This window comes from Mobula hypostoma, chromosome 10 (assembly GCF_963921235.1).
Source record: "Mobula hypostoma chromosome 10, sMobHyp1.1, whole genome shotgun sequence".
NCBI classification, from domain to species: domain Eukaryota; kingdom Metazoa; phylum Chordata; class Chondrichthyes; order Myliobatiformes; family Myliobatidae; genus Mobula; species Mobula hypostoma.
The window spans coordinates 28,273,586-28,289,671 of NC_086106.1; the positions used below are offsets into that span (position 1 = coordinate 28,273,586).

The 16,086-nt window shown below is 44.9% G+C and overlaps 1 protein-coding gene across 5 annotated transcripts in view; it reads left to right on the forward strand.

Moving 5' to 3' along the window:
- LOC134352781 (gastrula zinc finger protein XlCGF42.1-like) overlaps positions 1–16,086 on the forward strand; it is a 146,856-nt gene that overhangs the window by 11,606 nt on the left and 119,164 nt on the right. For 4 of the 5 annotated variants that reach the window (XM_063060231.1, XM_063060232.1, XM_063060235.1 and 1 more), the window contains one exon: positions 9,148–9,329. The gene's annotated coding sequence lies outside the window, so the exon portion shown is untranslated. Of the gene's footprint in view, positions 1–7,703; positions 7,869–9,147; positions 9,330–16,086 lie in introns of all 5 variants that reach the window. The other variant, XM_063060234.1, reaches the window with a different exon arrangement.

Sequence of the window (16,086 nt, forward strand, 5' to 3'; positions counted from 1 at the left end):
AACCTTTAAGCTATGAAGCTGCCAAATCATACCAAATAACAAGTAAAAATACACAGCCTATATAAAGTAGAAATAATGTATGTACAGTGTAGCATCACATACGGGAATCGGGAAGACAGCTCAGAGCACACTGATGATGGTGTGTTAGGCTGAGTCATTGGAGATTGGGGTGGTGCAGCGGCCCCCACCCTCCGGGCAGCGAACTGATACCAATCCGTGAAACATGCAGGGGTGCAGCGGTAGCCGGGATGCACACAACACATCTTTAAGAAAAGAGCCGAAATAAACAAGCTAATTAATTAGGTGCCGCCTGGCATGTAAATGTTGGCCAAGATCAGAGGCGATTGCCGATTGCATCGCCTCTGATCTGGGCTGACATTTATGTGCCGGGCACCACCTAATTAATTAGCATGTTTATTTCAGCTTTTTACTTAAAGATGTGCTGTGTGCATCCCGGCTACCGCTGCATTCTCCGCGGATTGGTATCAGTCCACGGCCCAGGGGTTGGGGTGGTGAGTCACTGGCGTGTCATCTCATCGTCGTCTGTTTCCATTAGGGCAGGCAACTCATCTTCTCCTATGACTGCCCACCTCGATGTCAAAGGTCGAGGTTCGTCATCTGCTGTGGCTGATGTGGAAGGTTTGAAAAACGACAGTATGCTTGACTGCTAGCCTCATGCATTTTTCTATCATACAGTTCTTTGTAAGCACTCAAACCATCCTGCAAATATGCCCTAAACCGACATCCCCTTTCAAAATTAAAGTCATACTTGATCATTGCAGCGAAAATCTCATGCAGTCACTTTCGGTCTGTTTGCTACTGCATTTGGTTTCGATTGTTATCCTTTCCTCTTCCAATTGCATCAACTCTTCACCTATCAGTTCTTGGTCATGGGATGCCAAAACCTCTTCAACATCATCTTTGTCAACTTCCACAAGCCAAACTCACTTTGTCCTTACTTCGTTCACCACAATCCAAACGCTTAATTATGTCTAGTGTAACACCCTTACAAGCTCTTTTTGGCTTTTCCGATACCTTAGAACTCATCTTGCAAACGGCTGATCACAGGCTCGTGTTTAAGCAATGCCGGCTAGAATGCTGTTCCCAGGGAGAAGTGGCTGCTCGGGGTGCGCGCTGCCTTTTTTCGCGCACTGATTTTTTTCTGCACGCTGCCTTTTTTCGTAACAGTGAAAACAGCTTCTGTTAGTGAAAACAGGGAACTAATGTAGGTCTTTCGTAACAGTGAGGTTTCGTAAAGCGAACGTTCAAAAAGCGGGGGACACCTACACCTGCAATACTGTTCATGAGCAGGAATCTGAGATCTCGCATAGACCTCCTGAAACCAGACCTCCGAGGGAAGTACAGAATGAACAGTTCAGCCATTTGTCAAGTGAAGCATCAAGGAGCTTCGAGATTGGACAGGAAGTCCTAGTGCTTGATTACCGAGAAGACAAGTGGACACTCGGTAGGATATCTACGTGAACTGGACCACTGATATACACAATGGAAGTTGGAGATCAGACATGGAGATGCCATGTGCACCAGATACTGGATGCTCAACCGAAGAACACACCTGAGTTGATTGTATCCAACATGACAGACACATTACCTGCCTCTCGGTGATGATTCTGACACTGGCAACAATGTAACACCAAAAGTGGAGAACATGGTCTTAGACAAGACACCTACCAAACCCGATGCCTCTCCACAGGTCCAGAGGCACGATGAGAAGATAATCATTGACAAGACACCTGTCAAACCTGATGCCTCTCCACAGGTCCAGAGGCACGATGAGAAGATAATCATTGACAAGACACCTGTCAAACCTGATGCCTCTCCACAGGTCCAGAGGCACGATGAGAAGATAATCATTGACAAGACACCTGTCAAACCTGATGCCTCTCCACAGGTCCAGAGGCACGATGAGAAGATCGTCATTGACAAGACACCTGTCAAGCCTGATGCCTCTCCACAGGTCCAGAGGTGTCATCCCGAAAGAAACTGAGCTACCCTAAAGACTGAACCTTTAGAACTCTGAGGTTAGTCATGGACTGTTATTGTGAAGGCATGTTTATTTGGAATATGGATTTGTGAAAGGGAAATTGAATGTTTTGTTGCATTAATCTACAGGGGGAGGAAGTGAAATGTATGGATCGATTTCTTTTAGAGCAATAACCCCTCCCCCAGCATTATGTATTGATCTGTTGTCTACTTGTGTGCATTGTTCATTCTTGCTGTCTCGTGATCTGTACGTAGTTGTGTACAGACAGCACACATTAAGCTACTGAAACACCAGCAAGTTCACACCGGGGTGAGGCAGTTCACCTGCTCTGAATGTGGGGAGGGATTCACTCCATCTTCCAGCTTGGTAGCACATGAGAGTTCACCCGGGGGAGAAGCTGTTCACCTGCTGTGAATGTGGACAGATACTCACCCAGTCCTCAACCTGCTGACGCGCTAGTGAGGTCACTGGCGAAAGGCTGTTCAGTTGTTCTGGGTGTGGGAGAAGCTTCAGTCTGTCATCTGGCCTGGTGAGTCATCAGCGAATGCACAAGGGAGAAAGGTACTTCACCTGCTTTGAATGTGATAGGGGATTCACTGAATCGCGCACCTTGCAGTGACACCAGCAAGATCACACTGGGGAGACACCATTCACCTGCTCTGACTTGGGATAGGATTCAGTGAACCATCGTACCCAGTGAGACACCAGCAAGTTCACACTGGGAAGAGGCCTGACTGTGGGAAAGGATTCACTAGTCATCCCACCTATTGAGACACCAGTGGGATCACAGAGGAGAGAGGCCGTTCACCTGCTCCGACTGCAAAGGGATTCACTGTCTTCCAGCTTGGTGGCACACCAGCGTGTTCGTACTGGGGAGAGACCGTTCACTTTCTCTGAGTTTGGCGAAAATTTCAGTCAGCCCTCCCACCTAATGATACACCAGCGTGACCGCACTGGGAAGAGGCCATTCACCTGCTCAGAGTGTGGAAAGGGCTTTAGTCAATTAACCAGCCTCCTGAGACAGCTGATGTTTTGGTTTTGAAGAAGGGTCTTGGCCAGAAACGTCAACTTGTACTCTCTTCCATAGATGCTGCCTGGCCTGCTGAGTTCCTCAGCATTTTGTGTGTGTTGCTTTGGATTTCCAGTCTCAGGACTCACGCCACCAGATTCAAGAACAGTTTCTAACCACCAGGCCCTTGACTAAAAGGGAACTACACTCACTTGCCCCATCATTGAAATGTTCCTTCAAGTCACTTTAAAGGACTCTTTATCTCAGGATCTCATTATTTATTGCTATTTATTTATAATTGTATTTGCACAAGTTGTTGTCTTCTGCATTCTGATTGATCTTTCAATGATCCTGTTACAGCTACTGTTTTATAAATTAAAGGCATCCGTTAGTCTTGCGAGACCATGGAAAGTCTTCACTCTCCAGGGCGCAAGGTTGTATGGAAGACCAGCAGTTGCCCATGCTGCAAGTCTCCCCTCTCCACGACACCAATGTTGTCCAAGGGAAGGGCGTTAGGACCCATACAGCTTGGCACCAGTATCGTCACAAAGCACTGTGTGGTTAAGTGCCTTGCTCAAGGACACAACACGTTCCCTTGGTTGGGGCTCGAACTCACGACCCTCAGGTAGCTAGTCCAATGCCTTAACCACTTGGCCACGTGCCCACACTATTCTATAGATTTGCTGAATATTCGAACAGAAAACTGAATCTCAGGGTTGTATATGATGACATATATGTACTCTGGTACTAAGATTTATTTTAAACTTAAATGAGAAGAGGCAATCTGAAGGATCAGAGGAGCGGATTTGTGGCTTGTCTAAACGTTCTATTTCACTCAAATCTGTGGCTCCAGAGGAGAAGGTTATTGTTGTAATGTGGGCATTATTAAAAGTAAGTTAATACTAATTAGGATGATGGCGGGGGGGGGGGTTCTACTTCTGTTCTTTTTACTTCCGGTGTGCTTTGTATACAGTGTGCCTGCCATACCGTATGGGTTGTGAGAGCCTCTGTATATACATGACGGTTTTGACACTTGAGATAACGTTGTTTTCTTTGGCATGAAATTGTCGAGTGTGCCTTTATCAAAGTAGAAATTGGCACATATTTTTGGCAATGAGATGAACTGGTTTGTGGACGTGTCAGCCCGTCTCGAGCAGGAGCAGCAGCGCCGATAAGGGGCCTCATGTTCAGATGGCTACGTTTGGGACTATTGTTGATTTTATGGACGTGATGGAGGACTGGCCAGAGTATGAGGAAAGGTTGGGACACTTTTTCTGTGCTAATGGAGTTATTGAGGAGTCTAAGAAGCACTCTATTCTCCTGAGTGAGTGTGGGGCAAAGACTTACAAGCTAATAGGGAATGTAGCCACACCACGGAAACCGGGGGACATTCTATATAACGAACTGGTCAAGCTCGTGGGGAACCACTACAATCCGAAACCTTCCGTGATAGTCCAAAGGTGCAAGTTTCACAGCCGTTTCAGGAAGCCAGGTCAGTCTGTGGCTAATTTCATGGCCGAGCTTCGGCAGCTGTCGGAGCATTGTGATTTCGGAGCGGTGTTGGAAGACATGCTGCGTGATAGATTGGTATGCGGCATTAATAATGACAGCATACAACGCTGTCTGTTAGGGGAAACCCCACCGTTGACTTTCAAGAAAGCCTTGGAGATTGCCCAAGGCATGGAGATGGCTGCTAATAATGTCAAGGATATCCAGAAAGGACATGGGGGTCGCAGTCGGCGGCAGTGCACCAAGTCAGGAGGGAGACAGGTAAACAGGCAAAGCGGGTGGAATGTTTCCGGTGTGGAGGGACACACTATGCAAATGATTGCAAATTCAAACACACTGTCTGACATGCGTGTAGCAAAAAGGGACATTTAGCAGGAGTTCAAAGGGTAAGATTAAGCCTGGGCAGGGGAAAGCTCAACAGGGTCAGGCAGCCACACAGCATCTAGAAGAAGCAGATGAAGAGGCAGCGTGTGCCTACAACATGTTTGCAGTGGAAACAGATGAGGAACCACCTGAACCATATTATGCCACAGTCACTGCCAGGGGAAAGGACGTTAAGCTTGAGATTGATTCAGGGGCTACTGCATCAGTCATTAGTGAGGAGACCTACAGGAGGACATGGGGGTCCAACCTGCCTCCCATTAGACCGTCAAAGCTCAATCTCAGGACCTATACGGGGCAGCCCATATCTGATTTAGGGGTGTTATATGTGGACATTTCAGCCGGGGGTCAGAAGGCTGAACTGTAGCTAAGGGCAGGGGACCCAGTCTTTTGGGTCGCGATTGGCTTCGCAAAATCCGTCTAAACTGGCATGAAATTAAGTATGCACACACGACGGAGGACATTCTGCAGCGGTACAGTGACGTTTTCAGGGACGAGCTGGGAACACTGAAGGGCGTGACAGTGAAACTCCATCGAACCTGAGGCTACACCACGTTTATTGAAGCCCAGGTCAGTACCCTATGCCATGAAAGGCAAAGTCAAGGAGGAGCTGGAACGGCTACAGAGGCTGGGCATTATTGAGTCTGTCCAGTTTTCAAGGTGGGCGGCTCCCATTGTTCCAGTTTTGAAGGCAGAAGTGGAGAGGAAGCAGGAAAAGCAGAAGGAGGGACATGATCAACATGCGCGAGGGAGACAGTTAAAACCGGATGACAATGTCTATGTGAGAAACAATCAGCAATGGCTGCCTGGGGTTATTCTTAAGCAGAGTGGTCCCGTCTCCTATGTTGTTAAGCTGACTGGGCGTGCTTTCCGCAGACATCAGGACCATGTGCGCCTGCGTCATGATACCGGCTCAGAGGCGGACAGCTCCATGGAGTTTCCATTTGTGAGTCAGACTACGGGGAAGCATGTCCACCAGTGACTTTGCCAGAGGGAGAGACCCTGGCAGAGGGGTAGGAGTCCCCCGAGGAGGATGGACATTCTCATGCAGACACACAGACCCCTCTCGTGCCCCCAACACCAGACCCACCCAAAACACCCTCACCAGTGGTGCCTGCTGCGTCACCAGGGGTAGTGCGCAGATCACAGCGCACTCCTAAACCTGACAGACTGAATCTTTGACGGGACAGTTCTCTTTTTGTTGTTAGATTGAATGTTGAATCTGTCACGTTTTCCAGATGTTTTGTACTGTAAACTGTTGCTGAGATACTCTTCCTTCAGTTAGTCCTGACGAAGGGTCTCGGCCTGAAACGTCGACTGCACCTCTTCCTACAGATGCTGCTTGGCCTGCTGCGTTCACCAGCAACTTTGATGTGTGTTGCTTAAATTTCCAGCATCTGCAGAATTCCTGTTGTCTTGAGATACTAGTATAAGTTTTCAGGGGTACGCAAGTTAATAACACTATATGGTTTTTTATTTCCTAGGTTTTTTTACATTTGGGGATGTTGGATTTTAAAGAGGGATAAGTGTTGTAATGTGAGCATTATTAAAAGTAAGTTAATACTAATTAGGATAATGGGGGGGGGTGCGGTTTCTACTTCCATTCTTTTTACTTCCGGTGGGCTTTGTATATCGTGTTCCTGCCATGCCGTACGGGTTGTGAAAGCCTCTGTATATACATAATGATTTTGATGTTCGACATAAAGTTGTTTCTTTGGCATGAAGTTATCGAGTGTGCCTTTTTCAAAGTAGAAGTTAGTACAGTTATGTTTTTCTGCATAGAAAAATTGATGAAAGGAAATAACTGAAAGGCTGGAAACACACTGTGGTGGGGTCCTGCAACACAGGACCCTTAAATAGGGAAACACCTACTTTGATTGGTGTTAAGTCTGAAAGTAGAGAGAAGGCCCATCACTAAAGATGTTCCCAGTATTGCTCAGATGGGCTGATTGGCCTGTCTTTGTCTGTACATTCCCTGCGTTGCTGAATGGAACAGTGGCTGAAGCCAGAGGGAAAGGGATTAGAGATGTGGGCTGTGTACAGGAGATGGAGAAGGGAATCAGTCCATCTGGGCTCAGGCTGTGTCCGTGAGTAGGGCTCAGGGTCAGCTTCCCGTGACCTGAAACTGTTGAGAATGGTGGTGCCTGGAGAGCGTAAGGGTTCACTTCAGTGCAAAACTGATATCTGCAGCTAATCCTGACCAGACCTCTGGCTGGTGATGTAACACTGTTCGTGCCTGACCCAGATAATAATCCCAGCATAAATCACTCCTCATTGTAATGTTCAGAAACCGGATCATGCTAACAGGATAACATACAGTGCAACAATAGAGGGTCCTCTATTTTACAAATTTAATCACTTTGTCCCCATGCCCATTGCTGCTGTGGAGTCCTTCAGCTTCTTTATTTTAAAAGGGATGTACTTCGAGGCATTTTGGAGAAGGTTCACTTGGATCAGAGGTTCCCGACCTTTTTTATGCCATGGACCAACGGAGCAAGGGGTCCATGGAACCCAGATTATGAACCCCTGACGTGAAAGATTCCTGGGATGAAGTGGTTGTTCACTGAGATACATTTGACCAGGTTCGGCCTAGTTGATGTCATATGCAGAAGAATAGGTATGAACAAGTTCAATGAAAGGCTTACTTGGCATCGGATAAGCAGTATTCACAAGAAAACCATAAATTAAACATGAATTACACGCAACAAACATAAAATGCTGGAGGAACTCAGCAAGTCAAACAGTCAACATTTCGAGCTGAGACCTTTCATCAAAATATCAACTGCTTATTCTTCTCCATAGATGCTGCCTGGCCTGCTGAGTTCCTCCAGCATTCTGTGTGTGATTCTCTGGATTTCCAGCATCTGCAGAATCTCTTGTTTATGAATTACATTATTTTCTTTTACAAAAAAGGAAAGAACAATGAGAACAAAATAAGCTCATAATTGGAGCTCAGAGGAATGACAGGTGAGCTAGGCTTGTTATATCGAGAGGGATGTAAAGATGCTCCAAGGTTACAGACTAGCTGTACGAAAAGTCCTGAACAGGGCAAATGGAATAGTAGTTAAAGTAGTTGTTCATATTGATGCACGTAATATAAAAATATAGTTAAATATTGAGAGATTGGGTATGTTGATAAGTGTAAAGGAAAAACTTTTCACCAAGTATTAAGCACCTACGTGGTGATGCAAATGGTGTATTAGTGTGTATTATGATAAAATTGAATACATGAGTAAGAATGTCTTACTGTATTTGCATAGCACCATAGTAAGATTTCACCTGGAATACTGTGTGTTTGCTCTTCATACCTAAGAAAGAATCACTTGTCACAAAGGGAAGTAATAAAGCTTCACTAGACTTACTCCAGACGTAGCGCGTTTTCTATCTGAGGAAAGAATTTTCTCCAGTTTAGCAAAATGAGAGGGGATGTTATTGACACAGACAAAATTCATTAAGGAAGTGGCAGACCGGATGTAGGGAATCGTCCTGCCATAAGGAAAATTAGATTGGCTATCCCACTCATTCATTGTTTTACCCACTCTCTTTGCAGACACTTCATACCTTCCTTGCATCTAACCCTGCCACCCTTAATTGTGCATTTAAGATTCCAAAATAATGCTTCTGTCCAAATCATTGAAAAATGAGCGAGCCAGTTGGTCCTATGAGTCTGCTGTACGATTATTAAAGATTATAGCTTTCCTTTGTTATCTCATATGCTTTTTATGCAGAAATCTAGCAATTTCTGTTCTAGATAAACTCCATGTCTTGGGCATCACGCTCCTCTGAGATAGACAATTCCAAAGATTCTTCATCTTTTTGAGTTGAGACATTACTCGTCTTCTGAATTCTAAACATTCTGTCCCTTAATCTGAGACAGTTAACCTGGTTCCTGGTTCTTTGGCCATGGTAAACCTCGGTGTTCTGAGAGTTTTCAGGGGATCACCTCTCATTCTTGTAATCTGCTCGATATTCCCTCAAATGGCAAACGCATGAGTTCTGAGACCCAGACTTGTGAGGCAATGGTAATTTTTTTTTAGGGAAAGGGAACAGAACTGTACACTCAGTACAATTTCACTGAGGCTTTGCGTTATTGCAGTGAAGTATTTGACTCAAGACCCGCATTCCATATTCTGGTTTAACAAATTATCAGGAGGACAATATAGCTTTCAGAGTTCAAAGTAGATTTATTATCAAAGTATGTACATGGCACCATATATGTACAACCCTGAGGTTCATTTTCTTGCAGGCATTCACAGTAGGATAAAGGCATACAATAGAATCAGTGGAAAAACTACGCACAAAGACTGGCCATCAATCAACATGGCGAAGACAAAATGGCGCAAGAACTGGAAAAACACATAATACTGAGAACACGAGTTGTAGAATCCTTGACAGTGAGTCAGGTTGTGGAATCAGTTCGGAGTTGAGGTGAGTGAAGTTATTCACTTTGGGTCGAGTCTGGGCCACCTGTAACACAGATTACAGCTTTGTTGCTATTAGTGTCTCTGTGATGTCATGGGAAAGCCCCATTTTCATTTCTGCTTAGCCCTGGTTGCTTGGAGTCAGAGTGGGAGAAGCTGGTGTGACAGCCGAGAGTGGGAGTGACTTTAATCTGAGTAAATAGGGAAAAGGGAAGATTATTCAGTGTTACAGTGTGTGATTCATTAATGACATGCTGGGCTTCGTTTAATGGTGTGTGGAATGCAGTGCACTGCATTCAATATGTCGTATCCAAGTTAGTTACATTTGACAGGCTAGTTTGGGAAAGCGGCACTATCGATGTGCACCACAATTACTGGGAGTTCACCCTTGCCCTTCAGAATGGCCTGTGGCTATTTTGAGAAGTCTCTAATCCTGGCACTGGAGGGTAGCAGGTCAGAAATACCTGACTGCTCACTTCTGTCCCTGCATCTCTTTGTATTTTTCCTCCCCCGTTAGGCAGCAGAACCAACCGTGATGCAATTGGCTTGGTTATAATTGAGACACAGCGCACAATAGGCCCTTCAAGCCACAGCACCCTGCGATCACAGGACAATCAGTCTTGTCCTAGGAGTCAGGGAGCAAGCCGGGTTTGGGCAAGTCTCTACAGGGACCAGCTACCAATTCAAAGTGCTGTGTCCAGCACGGTGGCTTTGCTGAATTACCATCTGTGTCTGGTCTCTCTCTCAGATTCTTCTCATGTTGGAAATGAGCACAATAAAGAGCTAAATTCCAAGGATTCGCAGATGAAGCTGGTGCTCTGATCAACACTGGTTTTTGGGGTAGTCTGGAAATGTATCTACCTTTCTGATTGAGGGAAATGGGCACACTTCAACCTGAAGCATTCAACCAGTGACGATAACTCTCTATGCTGGTATTGTTACCTAATTTGCTAAGTTTTTTCTGTGGATTTTGCCTTTGATTCAGATTCCAATACCTGTAAGAAAGTTTCTCCACTGGAATTAAAATGTGCATCTCCTAATTCTAGATTTTCCCCAGAGAAAGAAGCAAGTTCTCCACATTCACTTGTCATAGCCTCTCTGAATCGTGAATGGTTCTATCGAGTTGCCTCTTACTCTGAAATGCCAGCAGATCCAAATCTAATCAATCCAAACTTTCCTCACAAGGCTACCTGCCATTCTAGGTGTTAGTCCTGTAAACCTTTCTTAATCATAACCTTTCTCCTTTGAATGTATGGGCACAGTACTGTAGATGTGGCCTCACCAATGCCCTATAACCTCACTGCCGTTGACCATAAGACATAGGAGCAAAATTAGATCATTCAGCCTACTGAGTCTGGTCCGCCGTTCTATCGTGTTTGATTTATTATCCCTCTCAACGCCATTCTTCTGCCTTCTCCACGTAACCTTCGATGCCATGACTAATCAAGAACCTATCAATCTCCACTTTAAATATACCAATTGACTTGGTCTCATCTTGTACTGTGCTGTTATTGCATAAATGCTAATTTTAATGGCATTCTTGTGCTGTCTATATATACCCAAGACAGCAATAAACTTGGTCTGGAACAATTTTCAGTGTCCAATTAATCGACAACCAGTGCACAGAGTGATAGTTACATAGCATGACCAGGCTTTTCCACCCATCAAATCACCATTTACACTAATCTCCTATTTCCATTCATTCCTCCCAGATACTACCACCCACCTATACCTGCGGGCCAATTTACAATGAACCTTCCGGCACGCACCCCTTTGGGCTGTGTTAGGCGATGGATGCACCCAGAGGAACTCAAGTTGTCACATGGAGAACATATAAACTCCACAGAGACCTGAGGTCAGGAATCAGCCTGACCTCGGGTGTCTGACAGGGACATGGACTGGATGAGCTCTGTCACCCATCAGTCAAATGGTGTCTACTATTTATCCTCATGGCAATTCTGGAGAAAAAGGCATCTAAACATGTGCTACAAACTATCCCATTGCAGATTTAATCTGGACATTTTGGCACATCAAAACCTAACAGATCATGTACAGCAAATGGGTAGCCTTGATGTACAGCGGGGCCTTGCAGTGCAGGTTCATAGCTCCATGAAAATGGCTGCACAGGTGGGTAGGTTCCTGGAAAAGGCATTCAGTGTGCTTGACGTGCCGAGGCATTAACCACGCAAGTTGGGATGTCATCTTATAAAATAGAGTTTTGTGCACGGTTCTAGTCGTTACACCCCAGGAAGGATGTGGTAGCATTAGAAAGACTGCAGAAGAAATTCACCAGAATGTCTCCTGCATTCACGAGCTTTACTTTAAAGAGTTTGGATTTTGTTTCAGTGAAACTTGTGAGGTTTATAACATTACAAAGGGCCTGGGTGGTCCGAGTCATTTTCCTCAGGTTGGGGAGTCTAAAGTTAGAGGGCATAGATAAGATGACAAGGGGAAACTTAAAAGGCATTCTGAGGGACAAATTTTTCAGACTGGATGGTAGATATATGAAATGATCTGCCAATATTCAAAGGGCATTTAGACAGGTGTGCAGGGAAGGAGCAAAGGGTTGTGGGTCTAATGAGGGTGAGTGGATGGATAGGTATCATTGTCAGCATGGATGACTTGAGCCAAAGGGCCCGGTTGTGTGCTGCACACCTCCATGATTCCATGATTCTGAACTCCAGCGTGAGGTGAGATCTCACGCTCAATAACCTCCCTGCTGGCTTCAGCCCTGACTTGAGGTGTCTTTGTCTAGAGCAGGCACTCACACTGGTGATGAAATGCTTTGAGAGGTTGGTCATCGCTAGAATCAGCTCCGGCCTGAGCAAGGACCTCGACCTGCTGCAGTTTGCCTATCGCCATAATTTGTCTATGGCAGACGTAATCCCACTGTCTCTCCATACGGCCTTGGGTCACCTGGACAATGCAAATACCCATGTCAAGATGCTGCTTATTGACTATAGCTCAGCATTTAACACCATCATTCCTACAATTCTGATTGAAAAGCCCCAGAACCTGGGCCTCTGTACCTCCCTCTGTAACTGGATCCTCGACTTCCTAACCAGAGGTCCATCCACCATCTGTGAGGATTGGAAATAACATCTCCACCTCGCTGACAATCAACACTGGTGCACCTCAGGGATGAGTGCTTAGCCCACTGCTCTACTCTCTACTACGATGACTATGTGGCTAGTCACAGCTCAAATGCCATCTATAAATTTGCTAGCGATACAACCGTTGTTGGCCGAAGCTTAGACAGTGACGAGAGAGCATACAAGAGTGAGATATAGCAGCTAGTTGAGTGTTGTCATAGTAACAACCTTGCACTCAATGTCAGTAAGACCAATCAACTGCTTGTGGACTTCAGGAAGGGTAAGCCAAGGGAACACACACCACTCCTCATAGAGGGATCAGAAGTGGGGAGAGTGTGCAATTTCAAGTTCCGGGGTGTCAGTATCTCTGAGGAACTAACCTGGTCCCAACATGTCGATGCAGCTATAAAGAAGGCACAGCAGCAGCTATATTTCATTAGGAGTTTGAGGTGATTTGGTATGTCACCTAAAACACTCGCAAATTTTTACCGATGTACTCTGCAGAGCATTCTAACTGTCTGGATCACTATCTCGTATGGGATCAAAGAAAGTTGCAGAGAGTTGTAAACTTAGTCAGCTCCACCATGGGTACTAGCCTCCATAGTATTGAGGGTATCTGTATGGAGTGGTGCCTCAGAAAGGCAGCTTCCATTATTTAAGGACTCCCACCACCCAGACAAGCCCTCTTCTCATTGTTACCGTTGGAAAGGAGGTACAGAAACCTGAAGGCACACACTCAATGATTCAGGAACAGTTTCCTCTCTGCCATCCAATTTCTGAAAGGGCATGGAACGCATGAACACAACCTCACCACTGTTCTATTTTGTTTTTTTTGCACTAATTTAACTATATAGTATAGATATCTTGCAGTAATTCAGATTTTTTTCTCGCTATTGTCATGTATTACACTGTACTGCTGCAATGTTATGAAATTTTACATGCTCTGGTGATATTAAACCTGATTCTGATTGTGACATCACACCAGTAGCATCAACTGCACTTTATAACAACAGTTGAGCTATAACTACAACGGGCACTGATGGGCAATGCCCCCTCACTGTGACAGGTCAGTATCCCTGGATCCAGACAGTGGCAGGCATGACCCATTATCCAGGCCTTGTTCTCTTCTCGCCGCTACCTTTGGGCAGGAGGTGCAGGAGTCTTGGGTCCCACGTGACCAGGTTCCCATCAGGCTTCTGAACCAGCATGGATAATGTCGCTCACCTCAGCACTGAACTGATTTTGCAACCTGCAGACTCACTTTCAAAAGACTCTACAACTCGTGTTCTCAGTGTGACTTATTAATACTTGCATGAATTAGCTTTTGCATATTAGTTGTTTGACAGTCTTTATGTATAATTTTCATAAATAATTGTATTTATTTTTGTGTAAATGCATGAAAATGAATCTCAGGGTGGTATATGGTGAGATACATACTTTGAGAGCAATCAGCTGTCACAGCAGTGCCTGGTGTGGATGGGACATTAAAACACTGGCACTGACAACAAATGATGACATAAGCAACAGCAACAACTGCTGTTATAACATTATGACATCAGATAAACAACGAACACGGGTGAGCATTACAACTCAAGGTATCCACTGAGCACCACAACAGTTCATGTTACTGGGCAATTATGCTGGTGACTGTAGGTACTATGGTGTAAGCTTGAAGCGGAAATGAAAATTAATGGCGTGTTGACAGCAGTATAGACCTTAAGACATAGGAGCAGAATTAGGCCACAGCTCATCAAATCTGCTCTGCTATTCCATCTTGGCTGATTTATTACCCCCTCAACCACATTTTCCTGCCTTCTCCACGTAACCTTTGACAGCCTGACTTCCCAAGACCCTATCAAACACTGCTTTAAATACACTCAATGACTTGGCCTCCACAGCTGTCCATGCAATTAATCCCACAGATTCACCACCCTCTGAGTAAGAAACCCCTTCTCATCTCTGTTCTAAATGGACGTCCCTTTATTCTGAGGCTGTGCCCTTTGATACTGGATTCACCCATTGCAGGAAACATCCTCTCCCCAATCATTCTGTCTGGGCCTTTCAACAGTCAATAGGTTTTAATCATGTTCCCCCCCCACCCCCCACCATTATTCTAAACTCCAGTGAGTACAGGCTCTGCCATCAAATACTCCTCATATTAACCCCTTCATTGCTGGAATAATTTTTGTGAACCTCCTCTAGACTCTCTCCAATGACAGCACACCTTCTCTTAGATAAGAGACCCAAAACTGCTCACAACACCCCAACTGTAGTCTGACCAATACCCTATAAAACCTCAGTGTCACATCTTTGCCATTATATTCTACTGCTCTTGAAATGAATGCTAACATTGGACTTGCCGCCTTTACTACTGACTCAACCTGCAAGTTAACCTTTAGATAATCCTGCACAAGGACTCTCAAGTCCCTTTGCACCTCTGATTTTTTTTTTTAAATTTTCTTCCCATTTAAGAAAATAGTTCACACTTTTACTCCTACTACCAAAGTGCAGGACGTACACTTTTCTTCTCTATATCCATCTGTCTCTTTGCCAATTCTCCCAGTCTGTTGAAGTCTTCGAAGAATTCCAACAGATTTGCCCAGTAAGAGTCTCCCCTTAGAGAAACCATGCTGGCCTTGGCCTACTTTATCATGCACTTCACTTCCGAGTACCCTGAATCCTCATCCTTAATAATGGACTTCCACATCTTCCCAACCACTGAAGTGTAGCTGGACTATAGTTTCCTTTCCTCTGCTTCCCTCCTGTCTTCAAGAGTGGAGTGACGTTTCCAATTTTACAGTCCCCCATAAGCATTCCGAAATCTAGTGATTCTTGAAAGATCATTACTAATGCCTCTACAGTCTCCTCAGCTACCTCTTTCAGAAGCTTGGGGTGTAGAAGGTGAGCCACCTACCTTCAGATCTTTCATATTCCTAAGTGCCTTCTCCTTAGTAATAACAGCTACACTCACTTCTGTCCTTTGACACTCAAAATTCTGGCATTCTCCTAGTGCCTTCCACTAGAAAAGACTGATGCAGAGTGCTATTAAGTTCATCCACCATTACTACCTCTCCAGTGTCATTTACCAGCAGTCTGATATCCACTCCTGCCTCTCTTTTATTCTTTATATATCTGAAAAGCCTGTGGTAAAAACTGCTGATATTTTTGGCTGGCTTACTTTCATATTTCATCTTTTCTCTTCCTGTGTTTTGTTTTTTAAAAGCTTCCCAATCCTCTAACTTCCCATTAATATTTGCTTTATTATATGCGCTCTCTTTTGCTTTTGTGCTGTCTTTGACTTCCCTTGTCAGCAATGGTCGCTTCATCCTGCCTTTAGAATACTACTTCAGCTCCAGCATCCTGCGCCTTCTGAATTACCCACAGAAACTCTAACATTGCTGTTCTGCTATCATCCCTGGTAGTGACCCCTTTCAATCAATTTTGACCAGCTCCTCTCACATGCCTCTGTAATTCCCTTTACTCCGCTGTAATTCTGATTCGTTTGACTTTGTCTTCTCCCTCTCACACTGCAATGTGAATTCTATCATATTATGAATAGGGTCTCCTAAGGGTTTCTTTGCCTTAAGCTCCCTAATAAAATCTGGTTCATTACACAGCACCCAATCCAGAATTGCCTTTCCCCTAGTGGGTCAAGTATAAGCTTCTCTAAAA